A 15,981-nucleotide genomic window follows, 5' to 3' on the forward strand; every position below is an offset into this window, starting at 1 on the left:
AGGCAATTTCTATCAACATCACTTGGAAAATGTAGAATGTCACTTGGATGGGAAAACTGCCACAGTACTAAAATTAGAAATTTCCACATTATTATAGAAAGCTCAGTAAAAGTGGATTTGCATAATTCTCTTTTTCTTTGTAATTTAGGTCCAGACGCAAAACAAATGTAAACAACTAGAAAAAAAGACAGCAAAATGGAAGGAACAGTCAGGCACTTTGAATGATGACCCAGAATTTGGAGGGGCCAGAGGAGAAAGTGTGGCCAATGAAAATCTATACCCATCTCAACTTCACACGAGACTATATGTAATGATGTCAAATTCAGGACAAGGAACAGTGGAACTTATCACATTTCTGTACCGTTAACAAAACAAAGTAACAATATATTTCATCTCAACTAGCTGTGATTCATGTAAAAATTCTACAATTATATCAGAGGATATAGCATTAAGAAGATATAATTTATAACACACTTGGATTTTTGTTTGTTGCAGCAGCTATCTAGTAAAAGATAAAAGGAATTAATTTGGAACAGAAAAGGAAGGCATAAATTAAAACTGTAATTTTATGAATGTAATAAAGGTGATAGCCCAGAAAATTGAGGAGTAACCATTAAAAAACTGAGGAGTCAGGAGCAGGCCTAATGTAAAACAAATAGTTAAATTTTCATGTTACGTTAAAGAATGTGAATTATATTACATATCTTAGCTTACTTTTGAGCATGAAATCATAATTACGTGAATATTTCAGCGCAAAAGATACCGAATTAGTGAAGTATTCTTAGCTTCAATTCCTGAAACAATTTTAAAAGTAACATTGGATTCCAGATAATTGGGCTATTGATTAATCGATGCAGCTACTTATATGGGACAACTCTTAGAGAACAAATAAAGAAAATAGCTGTGATTCCCTGCGTTTATTTGTGACACGATGTTGCTGAATTGGGGCAGGAGATTGTGTGGCTGTTTGACACTACACTGTGCTTAGATGGAACAGTTTTAAATAACGTTACTTGCGTGCATTTATGTTCAAAGAGCAGTGGTTTTCATCACTGATAGTTAGCGAGAAATAAGCAGTGGTTTCAACCATTCAGGCTTGGAGGTGCTTGAAATGGCTGATTTTACTACTTGAACAAGTTAGAAAATACGAAATATTTGAAGGTATCATATTCTTTGTAGTTTCTATTTATTTATTTATTGTGAAACAGCATGGAATAGGCCCTTCACACCCTTTGAGCTGCTTTGCCTAGCCACCCCCGATTTAGCCCTAGCCTAATCACAGGACAATTTGCAATGACCAATTAACCTACCAACAGGTTCATCTTCCGACTGCGGGAGAAAACCAGAGCAGCTGGAGGAAACCCATGCGGTCACGGGGAGAACATACAATCTCCTTCCAGGACAGCAGCAGGAATTGAACCCGGGTCGCTGGTACTGTAAAGCATTGTACAGCCCATTGAAGTAATGTTCAAGATGTTACTTTGAAGGTAACATCTCGAATATGAAAATTTGGAAGACGCAGTCGTCAACTGCATTGTATGAAGGCAGTCCATTATCTACACTAGGTGCTTGTGCTGATTTTGTTCATTTAAAATCAAAAGAACACGACACAGATGAAGTCCTCTGTTGATAAGTATTCGGGACTAATACATGGTTTTATAGCACTGCTGTATTATTGGTAGTATTCTAATTTGTTTTGTATTTAATTTAAATACATAATCACACTTTGTCTTTATTATTCCTTTTTAACTGTTTTCATAAAACTTCAGCTAATTGGGGCAGCCATTTAGTTGGCCCAAAATGTTCTGGTTACGCTGTGTCCCAATTAACTGGAAACCATTGTATATTACTCAAAACTGATGTCTTCTAGTTAATTTTAAGAAAGTTTAAGTATGGGATTAGATTTTTCTGCAGACTAACCACACTTTCACTTCATCAAAACATACCTCAACAGTCACTTATCTACATTCAACCTCAACACAAGACAGTCTGCCCTCTCCAGATTCAGAGATCATGCGTCACCAATTAAAATGAAACAAAACAGAATGTATTAGCATCCTGCTGTTTAAATATTGCAACAATTCTCAAAGCATGCACTTGCACTGTTAAATGTAGGAGAGTAATCAAACTGTCTTGCTGCCGTTATCAGATTTTATTTAAGTTTCCATTTGTTGGCGTAAAGTGGGATATGTTCTTGAAAGTAATTGTCAGTTTTTTCACTTCACTTGAAAACATGTTATTTCTTATTCTAATTCCATCATGTCACCTGTGAATACTATGATGGACAAAATAACGTATAGCTCTATTTCCAAAATAAATAATGCTTAAAGACATTGGATTAAAATAATACCGTTTTCATATTTTAAAATTTATTCATGCAGGAAAAAACTGATTTATCTTGTGTTCATGCTAATTCTAGCCCATCCATGTTTTTTATCCAGGCCAGATTAAAAAGGTTAAAAGAACACCATGGTTTTGATTGTTTTGAATCACCAAAAAAAAATAGCAGGATCAAATCATATCTATAAAAAAAATGACAAAAGGGAGATAAAACTTAAAGAAAGGGATATTTGTGAATGCAAGTGCCTGTAACAGATGTTATATTCTATCTGTCATCCGATAGTGTGGAAAATATAAGCAAACGCTCTGTTCCTTAAGCAAGGTAAATTTTATTGGTCATTCTCCTTGCCGAAAGTTAATACCAAGAGATAGTGATTTGGAATTGTTGAGTGTCTGGAGTACATCAAGGCCATGGTTTACACCCTGCCTGGAGCTTAACTCATCATTTTAATATTTTTTGGCTCAAATCCAGCACAGGGGAGAAATACAATGGCAAACATTGAATTTAAGCTGAACTATCAAAGAGCAAGTAATGCTAGCTTCAGTCTTTAAGAAACCACAAAAATAAGAGGTCGGTAACAATGAGCAGTTATTAAGATCTACAACTTTTCTGTTGAGTGTATATTTCTCAAATTATTGCACAATCAGAAAGAGACCTGAACTTCAGACAATGACAGTTAACACGTAAGTATATTATGATAAAAAGATTACCAGATGGGCTCCTTAAAGTAATGGAACATCTCTTGGGAATCTTTGGCTCAAAATGGGCACATAATATTCAGGATGTAATTGAGAACCAGGAGGCAATGCATTGGGACTACACAAAGGCCCTGCATTAGTGTTCGAAGGAGTGCACCACTTCAAAAATTATATATCTGCCTGACTATCAGGATGAATTCCCATTAATCATACTTCTTTATTTCAATGTATTGTTTATCTTGTTATGAAATCTGCATTCATTCAGATTAAGTGCTGTCAGTTTTGTCTTTTAACTCCTTTTCTCTAGTCTGCCTACCTTATCACAGAACTTTCCCCCTTTCCTCCAATTTTCTTTATGCTGGACCTTAAAACAGGTTTATCTCCAGCTTTGCTTGGTAAGGTTTGGTGAGTGAATACAGAACATTGTGTGATGTAATTCTACCTCGTGGTCAGTCCCAAACAAGATCCGCCTTTAAACATTTGAGAACAAATTCAAAAGCTATTCAAAATACATTAAACAATTATAAATGTACTAGAAATACAAAATGAAAGCAGATCAAGTACTGCCAATGTACTGTATGGCATGATCCACCTGGACAGAAGACGAAACAGAAGCTTTTCACTGTATCCTGGTACATATGACAATAATAAAGTGATATCAATTCCTAAGTCATTTAGATACTAGAGTGTGTAACATGTTGCTGGCATCACACTGGAAGCAAAGTAAATGATGGAAGAGGATCTGTTGAACATGTAAACTGGTGGGATGGAAGGTGAGATCAAGGGAAACACGGTTATTCTGGAGAGGTGGGAAAGGGGTGATAGTAAGGAAATGGGATTGAGAAGCCTGTGAGCTATGATGGAGAGCATGTTCCATGTAAGAAAATGAAAAGAAACATACCAGAAACATTGGGGTGGAATATTATTCTAAGCATTCTGATTGACTGACAACACAAAATCAACAGCTGAACAGTTGTGGTGAGAAAAAGCAGCTAATTTGTTACCATGAACTGCAGGAAATCCATGACTGGAGCATCTAGTCTTAATAATTTGTCAGAAGACAGATCGTTGAAGGGCTGTGGCACTTTTTGAACTGATGTACAGGCATACGTATCAGGCAGTAGTGTGAAATGAGTTTTGACCATAATGCTCAGACTCTGGGTGGCTTCTGCTTGCATTGCAATGGAAGTTGAGACATCGGTCATCAAGTATATGATGATGGTTGGGTCTGAGCTTGTTGAAATGGAGACGGTCACCTCTTTCATTTCCCTGACTTCTCATTACCTCAGCTCCATGCATCATTATTGCTCTATGCTTGCCTCTTAACTCCCTCCTCTAACCTCTAAACTGGCCTGTTGCAGCCAGTGTCAGCGTCTTCTCTACCGAGAGTGAGGGGAATGTCTCATTGAATCTGTGTGTGTGTGTACATATTTACTGCGTTAGTATGTGACTGTGCGTTTGGACATTTGAATTATTCAGTCCATACCTGATTGTTATGACAGGATGTATTGTATTCTGTGAAACTGCATGGGAAACTTTTTGAATAGCAGCGGGGAATAGGATTTGATATTAGATCCAGCAAATTTGATGATGGGTATGAGGTGATTATTCTTCTATTCTAATGAATCTTTGCCTTGGGACTTTACTCTTAGAATTTGTGTCCTCCTCTTTCTACTATTTAACTATCTGCCTTGGGAGCTTCCTGGCCCCCTAGAGTAAGAGTATCTTTCTCTTTCTTCCTCCTTGAATAAGGCCACATTGGAATAACATGTCACTGATCAGCCATGCATTCAACAAGCTTCCAAATGATGTGGAAGTATTTTCACCCCCAAATACAGCTATAAAGCACTTCACAATTTAAAAGAAGTCATTCCCCATTCAAAATAATGGGAGCATGTAATGATTCCTTTAAGTCTACTTTCTAATCAAATGGTTTGCATTGTGATGAGTTAAATCTGGCCTTCCCATGGCACAGGCTGTTATTCTTTTAAATCATGATTAAGACAGAAACATCTACTCAACACCTGCATGGGGAAGGTTAAAAGTCAACTTTGTTTATTGTAACAGGTAAGATTAATGCTTGTTGAATATATATCATTTGAACTTTAAAATAACAAAACACTGGAGGTAAAGCTCCTAACTTTCCGCACTTTAACAGTAAGATAGAAAGAAAGGTGTTCACTAAAATTATGGCACAGAATCAAGAACTGCCCAGGATAATGACATTATAGGCATGTAAGATGTTGTAATAAACTTGGTTTGGTCTAATTTTTTTTCCTGAAATTGTTCTCACAATTATTTCTACCTGGACAGATTTCTTCCATTAGCTGTAGACTATTATTTATAATTGAACGTGCTGTGCATCTGATCAGATAATGAAAAGAGTAAGATGAAATCACAGCTATCCATCACTTTGAAACTCTGGCTTAATCTGTAACCATGTCATGCTGTTTTGTACGTTAATTGCAAAAGTCTTACTGGGCAATTCTGAAACTAGATTGTGACATTTCTATGCCGATGGTGCATGCTTATTGTTATCACTCATCGGTGTATTCCAACAAAATCCTGCTCTTCAAATTGCTGGGTGTCAAAATCTCACCTGGTCTATCTGGGCCCAACATATTGATGAAATCATGAAAAGGACATGCCAACAGCTATACTTCATTCGGTGTTTGAGGAGATTTGGTGTTATCTAAGGATTCAATTTGGTTTGGAATGTTGTTAATCGCTTCTATGGTCAAACGGAACCGCTTTTTTATATGATTTATGTTTTTTTCTGTCTGTGCATATTGGGTGTTGGCCTTTTTTATTAATTGACTTCTTCTGGGTTTCTTGCTTTGAGGCTGCTTGTAAGCAGATAAATCTCAGGGTTGTATAATTTATACAACTTTGATAATAAATGTACTTTTGATCCAAAAACTCAGGCAAATTTCTACAGATATACATGGAGAGCATTCTGACTGGTTACATGGAGGCTCCACTGCACAGGATTGAAAGAGGCTGCAGACCATTGTAGACTCCTGCAGCTCCATCACAGGCTAAAGCCTCCCCACTATTGAGGACATCTTCATACACCATGCCTTAAGAGAGCTGCACCTGTCATTAAGGACCCTTACCATCCAGGGCATACCCTTTTCTCATGACTAATTTCAGGGGAGGAGGTACAGGAGTCTGAAGTCACACACACAACATTTTATGAACTAAATTTCTGAATGGTCCATGATCCCATGAATGCTATCTCACTAATCTTCTTCTGCACTGTTCATTTATTGTAAATTATAGTAATTTTGAATATATTACATTGTACTGCTGCCATGAAAACAACACAGTTCATGGCATATAACAGTGATAATCAATCTGATTCAGATTCTACTTAAATACGAGGAATTCTGCAGATGCTGGAAATTCAAGCAACACACATCAAAGTTGCTGGTGAACGCAGCAGGCCAGGCAGCATCTCTAGGAAGAGGCATAGTCGACGTTTTGGGCCGAGACCTGACGAAGGGTCTCGGCATGAAACATCGACTGTGCCTCTTCCTAGAGATGCTGCCTGGCCTGCTGCGTTCACCAGCAACTTTGATGTGTGTTGCTCAGATTCTACTTCTCTGTTGTGTATTGTCTGCTAACTGAGGACGCCTGGACTAGGGGCTAGGTTCAAAATTCAAGATTGTTTATTACCATTCTTCACTGTAAAGTAGAACGAAATGATTGTTACTCCAGATTTAATGCAGCATAAAAAAGACACAATAAGTATAAACAACACAACAATAAACAAAAAGCAATAAATATACATATAACATAAATATAAAAGCAATCCTATAATGCACAATGTACAAGTAACTGTCATATACAGAGACTGATTGTAAGTGATGCTAGGTGATGGTGGCTGGTGGGGTGGGTTGAGTGGAGGTGTCAATCAGTCTGACAGCTTGGGGATGTAACTGTTTTTGAGTCTACTGGTCCTGTTGAGGATGACGTGCAGCCTCTTCCCTGATGGGAGTGGGACAAACAGTCCCTTAAGCAGAGTGAGTGGGATCCTTCATGGTATTGCTGATATGATATGATCTAAACTTCCTAGCTCAAAGGCAGGTTTGTTTCCTTCTACTGAGGTCATGGATGACATTTCCAGTCAGGTTCTGTGGGTTCTACGGTGACCAATGTGAAACCTTTAGATGCTGCCCTGGATTGGGCAGGAGGCCAGGGGAGGAATTTTGCACTGGCCATTTAGTAACATATATGACAGAGGATAACTGGGAAATGGCAAATATCTACCCCGTTTTTATACATCCCCCTTGCCATTTACTGCCTTCACATTATAATATTGTGCAAATAATTATGAATATCTGTTCAATTGAGCTACACATACATAAAATAGATTTAGAAGCACAGGTAGTATATAGAAATTAACAACTTTTTTTTAAAATTCTGAACTTTTTCTGAGAATTGTTACAGCTATATTGTTTCCTGTAAACTTTTGTTAACTTGTCAGGATGTCTTTGAATATTGCAGTACTTTGGTGGATTTCAGATGATGGCAATAAATGTCAGAAAAAAAACAGGAAAATTGAAATATTAAACATCAAGTTAAAAATTTCCCTTCTCTCAAATATGTATTCAGAAATGCACAGGTGTTCAAATGTATAATTTAGCATTGCGTTTTGAAGGTAAAAATATTTCCTGAAATAAATTCCTGGAATAAACACTCAAAATAGTTTACCATAAATATAAATAAGCAAATATTCCCAGATGTAAAATTGATCAGAACAGATGATGCATTTTTACAGACAATTAATGGAAAGTATGATAATATGCCTTGTTAATCTGCAAGGATTCAGGAAGAATTTCTGATTCAACTGGTTGTTGTTTGTTTTACTTTTTATTATCTCATCCTGTACTTGGCTCATCAGATGATTTAAAAAGGCCTAACACTGAGCAATATCTATAAATAGCAGGGATCGCATCCTTTACATGTGAGGCTGTTTTTACATTAGTATATCAAAATTTGTATATAATTAGTTCTTGTCTCATAGCATTATTGCAAAGGAGGGTGTTACCTTAAATCAAACTAGAATTTAGCATTTGAACACAAGGGTTAATTGAGCCAAGGTTTGGGCAGATGTAACATGGCAAAAATTTCAGAGCCTTATAGTCAGTATTGATTCTTATATTTCTAATATAAATCCCAATATGTAATGGAAGCAGGCTCTGCAAGCATGCTACACCACACAATTGTGGTTCAGTGGATCGGGGTCCAACTGTCGGCATGTGTTGTTTATGGGGGTGGGGGGCGCTTTGGAGATGGAACATACCAATATATTTGCAGAGAGGCAAAGAAAAAGATAATTAATTCATATTTCCCTCTCCACTCCAGTTTTGCATGTTCTATGGTAGCTAATGGAGTCAATGTGAGAATGACAGACTCTTTCGCAGAAGAGGCAGAAGGTGCCTTGTGTGGTAGGTGAGTGGGTAGGTGTGAGGTGATGCACTCTTTCCACTGCTTATATATACTGACACATAGAACCATGAAGCCCTTCAGCCCATTGAGACAGTGCTAATCAACAAGCGCTCACTTACAGAAATCTTATACTCGTCCTGTTCTTTTCTTCCACATTCCTATCAACTTCCCCTGAATTCTACCACTCACTTACACATTAGTGACAATTTCTAGTGGCCAATTAATCCGATAAGCTACATGTGGAAAGGAACTGGAGTAACTGGCAGAACCACCGACGGTCACAGGGAAAACATACAAGTTCCACACAGACTCAGCATCAGAGGCCAGGATTAGAATCAGATCGCTAGAGCGTGAGGCTGCAGCTCAATTAGCTGCCAAATACTTCTGTCTGCCACCAATTCATGACATTAAGGTTGTCAATACTGTACCAAAACTTTCTTCTGCACGTGGAATGGTCAGAGATTTAAAGAATCAGTGGAGATGTTGCATTTCTTCAAGGAGACATTGGACACATCCTCTGTCTGCCTAGAAATCTTTTTTGTGTGACAGAGCTTGGAAGTCTGATAACAGACATACAAAGGATACAAGATTGTTCCACTTAGCTGACTGATTGATGGCCACCTTGTGACCAACCCTCCGACAGATCAGTGGGGAAACCCTTCTGGAGTCCAGTTTAAACCATCAACTCAGGTTTGCCCCTGTGTCAACTAAGAGCACTACAGAAGGCAGCAGAGACTGAGCAGACACTGCACAGTAGCTTTCACTTAGTGGGAAGGGAATAGAGTACCATCTTACAGAGCAACGTTAGCATGAACTACCATACTTGTATTTCAGAGAAACCAGAAACGTGATAACAGAGACTTCCTATTATATTTTTTTTTTGCTTGGTAATCCTGCTAAGTGACTTGAATCTTCCAGTTCTAATAATAATACCTTTCAGTCATGTGTTTGATGTTTGCTTGATCAGCAAGCACCTGCAGCTTTGCACGCATTAAGACTAAGACCACAAGACCATAAGACGTAGGAGTAGAATTCGGTCATTCAGCCCAATGAGTCTGCTCCGCCATCTCATCATGACTGATTCCTTTCCCTCCCAGCTCCATTCTCCTGCCTTTTTCTCATAACCTTTCACACCCTGACTAATCAAAAATTACCAACCTCTGCCTTAAATACACCCAATGACCTGGCCTCCACAGTTGCCTGAGGCAATGAATTCCACAGATTCACCTCCCTCTGGCTAAAGAAATTCCTCCTCATCTTCATTCAAAATAGATGTCCCTCTATTCTGTAGGCTGGGCCCTCTGGTCCGAGACTCCCTGGCCATAGGAAACATCCTCTCCACATCCACTCTACTGAAGCCGTTCAACATTCGATAGGTTTCAATGATCACCCCACCCCTCCCCCCATCTTTCTAGACTCCATCAAGTAAACGCCCAGAGCCATCAATCACTTCTCATATTTACCTTTCATTCCCAGAATCATCCCTGTGAACCTCCTCTGAACCCTCACCAATGTCAGCACATCCTTTCTTTAATAAGGGCCTAAAACTGCTCACAGTACTAGAGAGGCCTCACGACTGCCTTATAAAGCCTCAACGTTACATCCCTGCTGTAGTATAACAGCCAAGTATGATGGCTTGCCCTGACACTGGGGTCTTTAGTGCACTGTTTTTAGCCGTTGCTTTCTGATCTTTAGTATAAAAATATATATTAAAATGAAATTTCAGTAACATCAACACATTTAACATGACAGTCTTCTAGACCCAAGAAAAGCAGTTGGAACAAGGCAGAGACAGAGTGGCTGCTTAGTTTTTAAATCTCAAAAGGTTCAAGCAATAATATTAACCAACTAAGACCAATGCTTCTAAAAATATATAGCACAATTACCAAGTGGGCAGAGGAAACAATTCAAGGATGTTCTTAACACTTCATTCAAAATGTGTAACATCCTCAGCAGTTTATGGGAATCCTTGGCTCACGGTGATTCAAAGTTGAGAAGGAACATTCTCGGTCGCATCAATATCCTTACGTACCTTCGCTGGGGGCAGATGGAAGCCTCAGCAAAAGCAGCAGAAAGATATCACTGCCTCCCAAAGCCCCAAATACTTGCCTGTTAAGCACCTTCTACTCCATCTCTTGTTGTCTTTGGATCCCGAATTGGCCTCGGAACCCACAGAACTGGAGTGAAAGCAAATCATCCACAACTGCCGAAGAAGTCAGGGCAGAATCGAGGGCACAAAAGACAATTGAGTGGTGATCTATTATGATTTATTGTTGCTTGCTTTTGCAGATTCTTGAGAGACACTGGAAAGCTGGTCTTTAGACAACTCCAGGTGCACATGGAGTTGGTCTACTGGGCAGGAGAAGCTTAAAAGCTGTGCCAAGAGTCCACTTTTTAATTTGACCCTGGTATTTGAACAGTTTGACAAGAGAGTTGTATCTGCAGAAAGTTTGTATAGAATGCTGGACTGACAGGGTGAAAGTTCTGAAAGAACAGTGGTCTTGAGTTCACCCTACATCAGTTGCTCAACAGCCTGTCTTATGAAGCTGACGTTGTTGCACAGTTGGTGAAGGATCCAGAGCATCAACTAACACCTTTTGCCTTCATAGATGCTGTTTATCCTGAGTCTGTTTTTGTTCCAATGTCTTCCTTCGATATGTACTCAAGGCTGATGTGGAACTTAGAGCTCATCTAATCTCTTCCATTTGTGTCTTGTGTGGATTCTGTTGGTGGCTGTTGACAGTGAGCACTCATGCCTTGTCAAGTCTGATATCTCTACTCCACTGTTGGTGATGAGGCGTTAGTGCCCTGGTTTCCTATAGTTTTGCCATCTGGATGATGGTAGAAATGTAGGATACTCTTTCCCAACATGGGCAGCATAATTTGGAATGCTCATGGGGGCTTTGCTTATGGGAATTTGGCAAGATCCAAGATTTTGGCTCTGTGGCATTCATACATCCATTGTGAATGAGGTAGTGGAGGCTCCCAGCTCTATATATACATCAAAGCCTGGAGTGAGTCACCATCTCAAGGACAGAGAGGTCAAAGAAAAACTGAAAGAAATGAATTCTTGGGTGCAAATTTATAAATTTAATAAACAGGAGCTTTAAATAATCCCTTGCACATTGAAGTTAGCATTCAAAATTTTTAATTAATCCTCTATACAGATGTAATTTTAGAGTAAACCTTGGATTTAATTGAATTGTACCTCACTTTTGTTATTTCTCCCTATTCTGCATGACCTTTACAAATAAGAAGATTCACAATTTTTTTGCAAGTTGAACTTTAATCACTTGATAAGGTCACTTCTTCTAGGTGACCCAGGACAGAAAACAGGGTGGCAGACACTCAGGTGCCAAGCAAAACAGGTATAGTTCCAACATTTTAAAATTACAGCAGCAACTAACAATAGTGCATTAAAATTATTATCCCTGAGGTGAACTGGATGCAGCTTAGTGCTAGTGTTGGGCTGTTTTCATTTGAGGAAACGAGGACAAACTTCCTTTGACAGGATACAGGAGAATTACACAGAGCATCCTGTCTTCATTCATAGATTTGGCTTCAATTGTTTTAGTTCATGGATTAATATTAACTTTCAACTGTATTTACATATTTTGATAACTAATATAATATTTGTCTGTTGCACTTCATTGATGTTTGAAATGGCTTTGATGTTCTGAATTTTTTTCAGTTTACTGGTTTAAACTCAAATTGTTTTTTTAAAGGCATGAATACTAGCACGATTTACCTGTACAGATGTTCCAGGGCTGCAGTTATTTTGCAAATGTCAAAATCCGTACATAATGGAAATATGCAAGCTAATATACATTAATATATAGCCCCTGAGCAATGCAAGAATTATATGCCATTGTGTTGAATTACCAGAATACAGGATGCCACATTATCCAGAAACTGATTAACCTGTGATGAAGTATTCTCATATTTTGCCTTACACCAATATACCAGGGTGCTGCAATATTTCAAACATTCTGTTGTTCTGATAACAATATACAAACACACTTGATTAAATATTTTGCCTGTCTAATGCTGCAATGTATTGTACTGCATTGTTTGACTCCTGATACTGCAGGATAGGCTTGCTATGTCTACTGCCGTCTAAAAACCCTCTGTTCTACACATCCAGTCATATTCTAGCAAAAACGTTTCTAAATCCTAAGATGTGGACATCTCGCACAACCTCTCATGGTCCCAGAACAGATCCTATGTATTCAGAAAAACTCACCAACACATCTGCTTTCTGAGGAGGTTGAAGAGAGCTGGACTTTGCATATCCACACTCATGTCAATCTGCAGATGCACAGTAGAGAGCATCCTGACAAGCTACGTCATTGGTATGGTACAGAAACGGCTCTGGCAGAGAGGAAGGCTCTACAACAGACAGTCAATTTGCCCAGTGCATCAGTGGCACCAGCCTACAAACCATCAAGGATATATAAATACAGAAAGGTGCCAGAAAAGGGCCAGTAAAAGGGCCATGAAGGATCCCACCCATCCTGCTCATGGACTGCTTGTTCACTCCCATCAGGGAGGAGGCTATGTATCATCTGCAGCAGGACCATCAGACTCAAAAACAGTTACTTTCCTCAAGCAGTAAGGCTGATCAATACCTCCACACACTAACCCACCCTTCAAAACCCCCAACCATCACTACTTTATCATTTCCTGTCAGGCAACTTATGAACAGCCAGCCTTGGCCTAGCATCACTTTGTGGCCATATGTCTATCTGTTTGAGCTATCTTATGCTATATTTATTGTGTTTTTAAAAATTATTTTATCGTCTTTATCTTATTGTGTTTGATTATGCTGCATCTCTGCTGACTTAACAATGATTTTGTTCCCCTGTACACTTGCATGTGAGAAATGGCATTAAATAGTCTTGAATTTCAACTTGAACTTAAGCATCTGCAGTTAGAAAAAAAGTGAAGAAACAATAACTTCAGTGTTTCAAATGCAATACGGTCACAGAGTTTATTTGGAGAAAGATGGGTGTTTATTTGGTGGATCATTTTAGCAAGCCATATTCAGAAATGTCTATATCAGTGGTGTTGAGGATGAGTGAAATGACAACTTCAAGCTTCTAGGAGTGAACATCACCAATAGCCTGTCTTGCTCCAACCACGTAGATGCCACAACCAAGAAAGTTCATCAATACCTCTATTTCTGCAAGAGACTGAAGAACTTTAGCATGGCCCCGTGAGCCCCTGCAGTTGCTGGAATTCCATGCACAAGCATAACAGACAGTACTTCAACGGCAACACAGTCAAGAGACAACATAGAGTAGTAACACAATTCTAAAGGAAATACGGAACAGAGAAATAGGGCAGGATGACAAATTAGAAAAACATATGGGAACTAGAGTATCATAAATAAGGGTAAGGAGTACAAAAACAAAAATTCTATGTGGAACCTTTACAAAACACTGACAAAGCTACAATTAGGGAATGGCATGCCATCTAGGGAGCATACTTCTAGAAGGATGCAAATGAACTAAACAAAGTGCAGAAACATTTACCAGAATAGCTTCTGGGAAGTAGGATTTAAGTTATGAGGATAGACACGTTGAAGCTGCACCCTCTCTAACATGCTGGTGGAGAGAGTTTTATTTGGGTTTTTAGTGCTGGAAATAATTACATTCGGACATGTCTCATTAGCGGAGCAGCAGTATGGTCGCATTGTTTATTCCAGGGACCAGCTGATTGCGCTTATGCCGGCCGGTTTAGTGAACAGAGCGGCAGACACCCCTGCTGAAATCTGGAGGAAAGCACACAGAGGATGCAGAGGGGGATCACAAAGGCGAGGAAAGAGGACCGGGTCGAGACAACAGAGACTTATGGAGGAGAGGAGTTTGGTGGGTAATAAAATGGATGAGTTGACGGTGCTAGCCGGGAGTCAGAGAACATTTCGGGAGAGCAGTGTTATGTGTTTTACTGAAACATGGCTGCACGAGGACATACCCGATCAAAACTTTTCCATGGAGGGCTTCCAGACCATTCAGGCTGACTGGAAGTGCACTGAGATCGGTAAGCGTAAAGTAGTTGGGGGCTTGCTGTTCTGGTTAGCAATGGATGGTGCAATCCTGGTCATATTACGATTGAGGAACATGTTTGTAGACCGGATATTGAACTTTTTGCTGTTGGACTCCAGCCATGTTCCACCGAGATACAACACTGGGCGTCACGGGAGGTTGTTCCTGCCTGCGGCCATCGAACTTTGCAGCTCCTCCCGTGGAGGGTCAGACACCCTGAGCCAATAGGCTGGTCCTGGACTTACTTCCATCTGGCATCTGGCATAGTTTGCATATTGTTGTTTGATTGTTTGTGGTTTTTGTATTGCTATATTTACGCTCTATTCTTGGTTGGTGCGGCTGTAACAAAACCCAATTTCCCTTGGGATCAATAAAGTATATCTATCTATCTATCTGGAATCATTCTCTTTAACAAGGATGGATAGATTAAATAGGGAGAACCTTGTGTTAGTATACAGGTCAATGACCAGAAGTCACTAAGTTAAAGTAATTACAAAAAAACTCAGGGGCATTGTGAGGAGAAACTTTTAGAAATACCTTCCGGCAAATGCAATGGATGCAGGCTATAAGAAGTGTCACTTTCAAAAGGGGAATAAGATAAACATATAACGTGTTAAAAATATAGGGATGGAGAAGGAGTTGAAGGGATGGGCTGACTGTATTACTACAAATTGCTGGCATGAACTCAGTTGGCCAGATATAACTCTTCAGTGTTACAGTGATCCTATCATTCTGATCTCACGTCGCTGCAAACCCTTACAGAGGTGGACTTTCATGCACTGGCATGACATTCAACAGGAAGACTGGCAAGAGACAACATGGAGTAAATAGTGTAATTCTAAAGGGTGTAACAGAATACAGAAATAGGGGAGGTTGACAAAAAATGTGGTTCTACAGATGTACCTCAAAATGATGTCCTTTCAGAAGAGAGAAAGCACACTGGATATAACACGTAGGAACGTAAAGTCATGATGATTGCAAAATAGAAGAATAATGTGAATTCTATGTTAAATAGGAATATACTTAGGATATCTTGAAGTTTTAGCGGGCAGTTCGTTCAAGCCTTCAGCGCAATGCTCCCTTGGATTTAAAACAGTAAACAGAATGCTGAGACATATAGTAAGGCATGGGATACAAATTCTAAGAATAACCATATAACAAACCATATAACAAACCATATAACAATTACAGCACAGAAACAGGCCATCTCGGCCCTTCTTGTCCGTGCCGAACTCTTACTCTCATCTAGTCCCACCGACCTGCACTCAGCCCATAACCCTCCATTCCTTTCCTGCCCATATATCTATCCAATTTAACTTTAAATGACAACATCGAACCTGCCTCAACCACTTCTGCTGGAAGCTCGTTCCACACAGCTACCACTCTCTGAGTAAAGAAGTTCCCCCTCATGTTACCCCTAAACTTTTGCCCTTTAACTTTC

The sequence above is a fragment of the Mobula birostris genome, chromosome 3, assembly GCF_030028105.1.
Source record: "Mobula birostris isolate sMobBir1 chromosome 3, sMobBir1.hap1, whole genome shotgun sequence".
Classification (NCBI taxonomy): Eukaryota; Metazoa; Chordata; class Chondrichthyes; order Myliobatiformes; family Myliobatidae; genus Mobula; species Mobula birostris.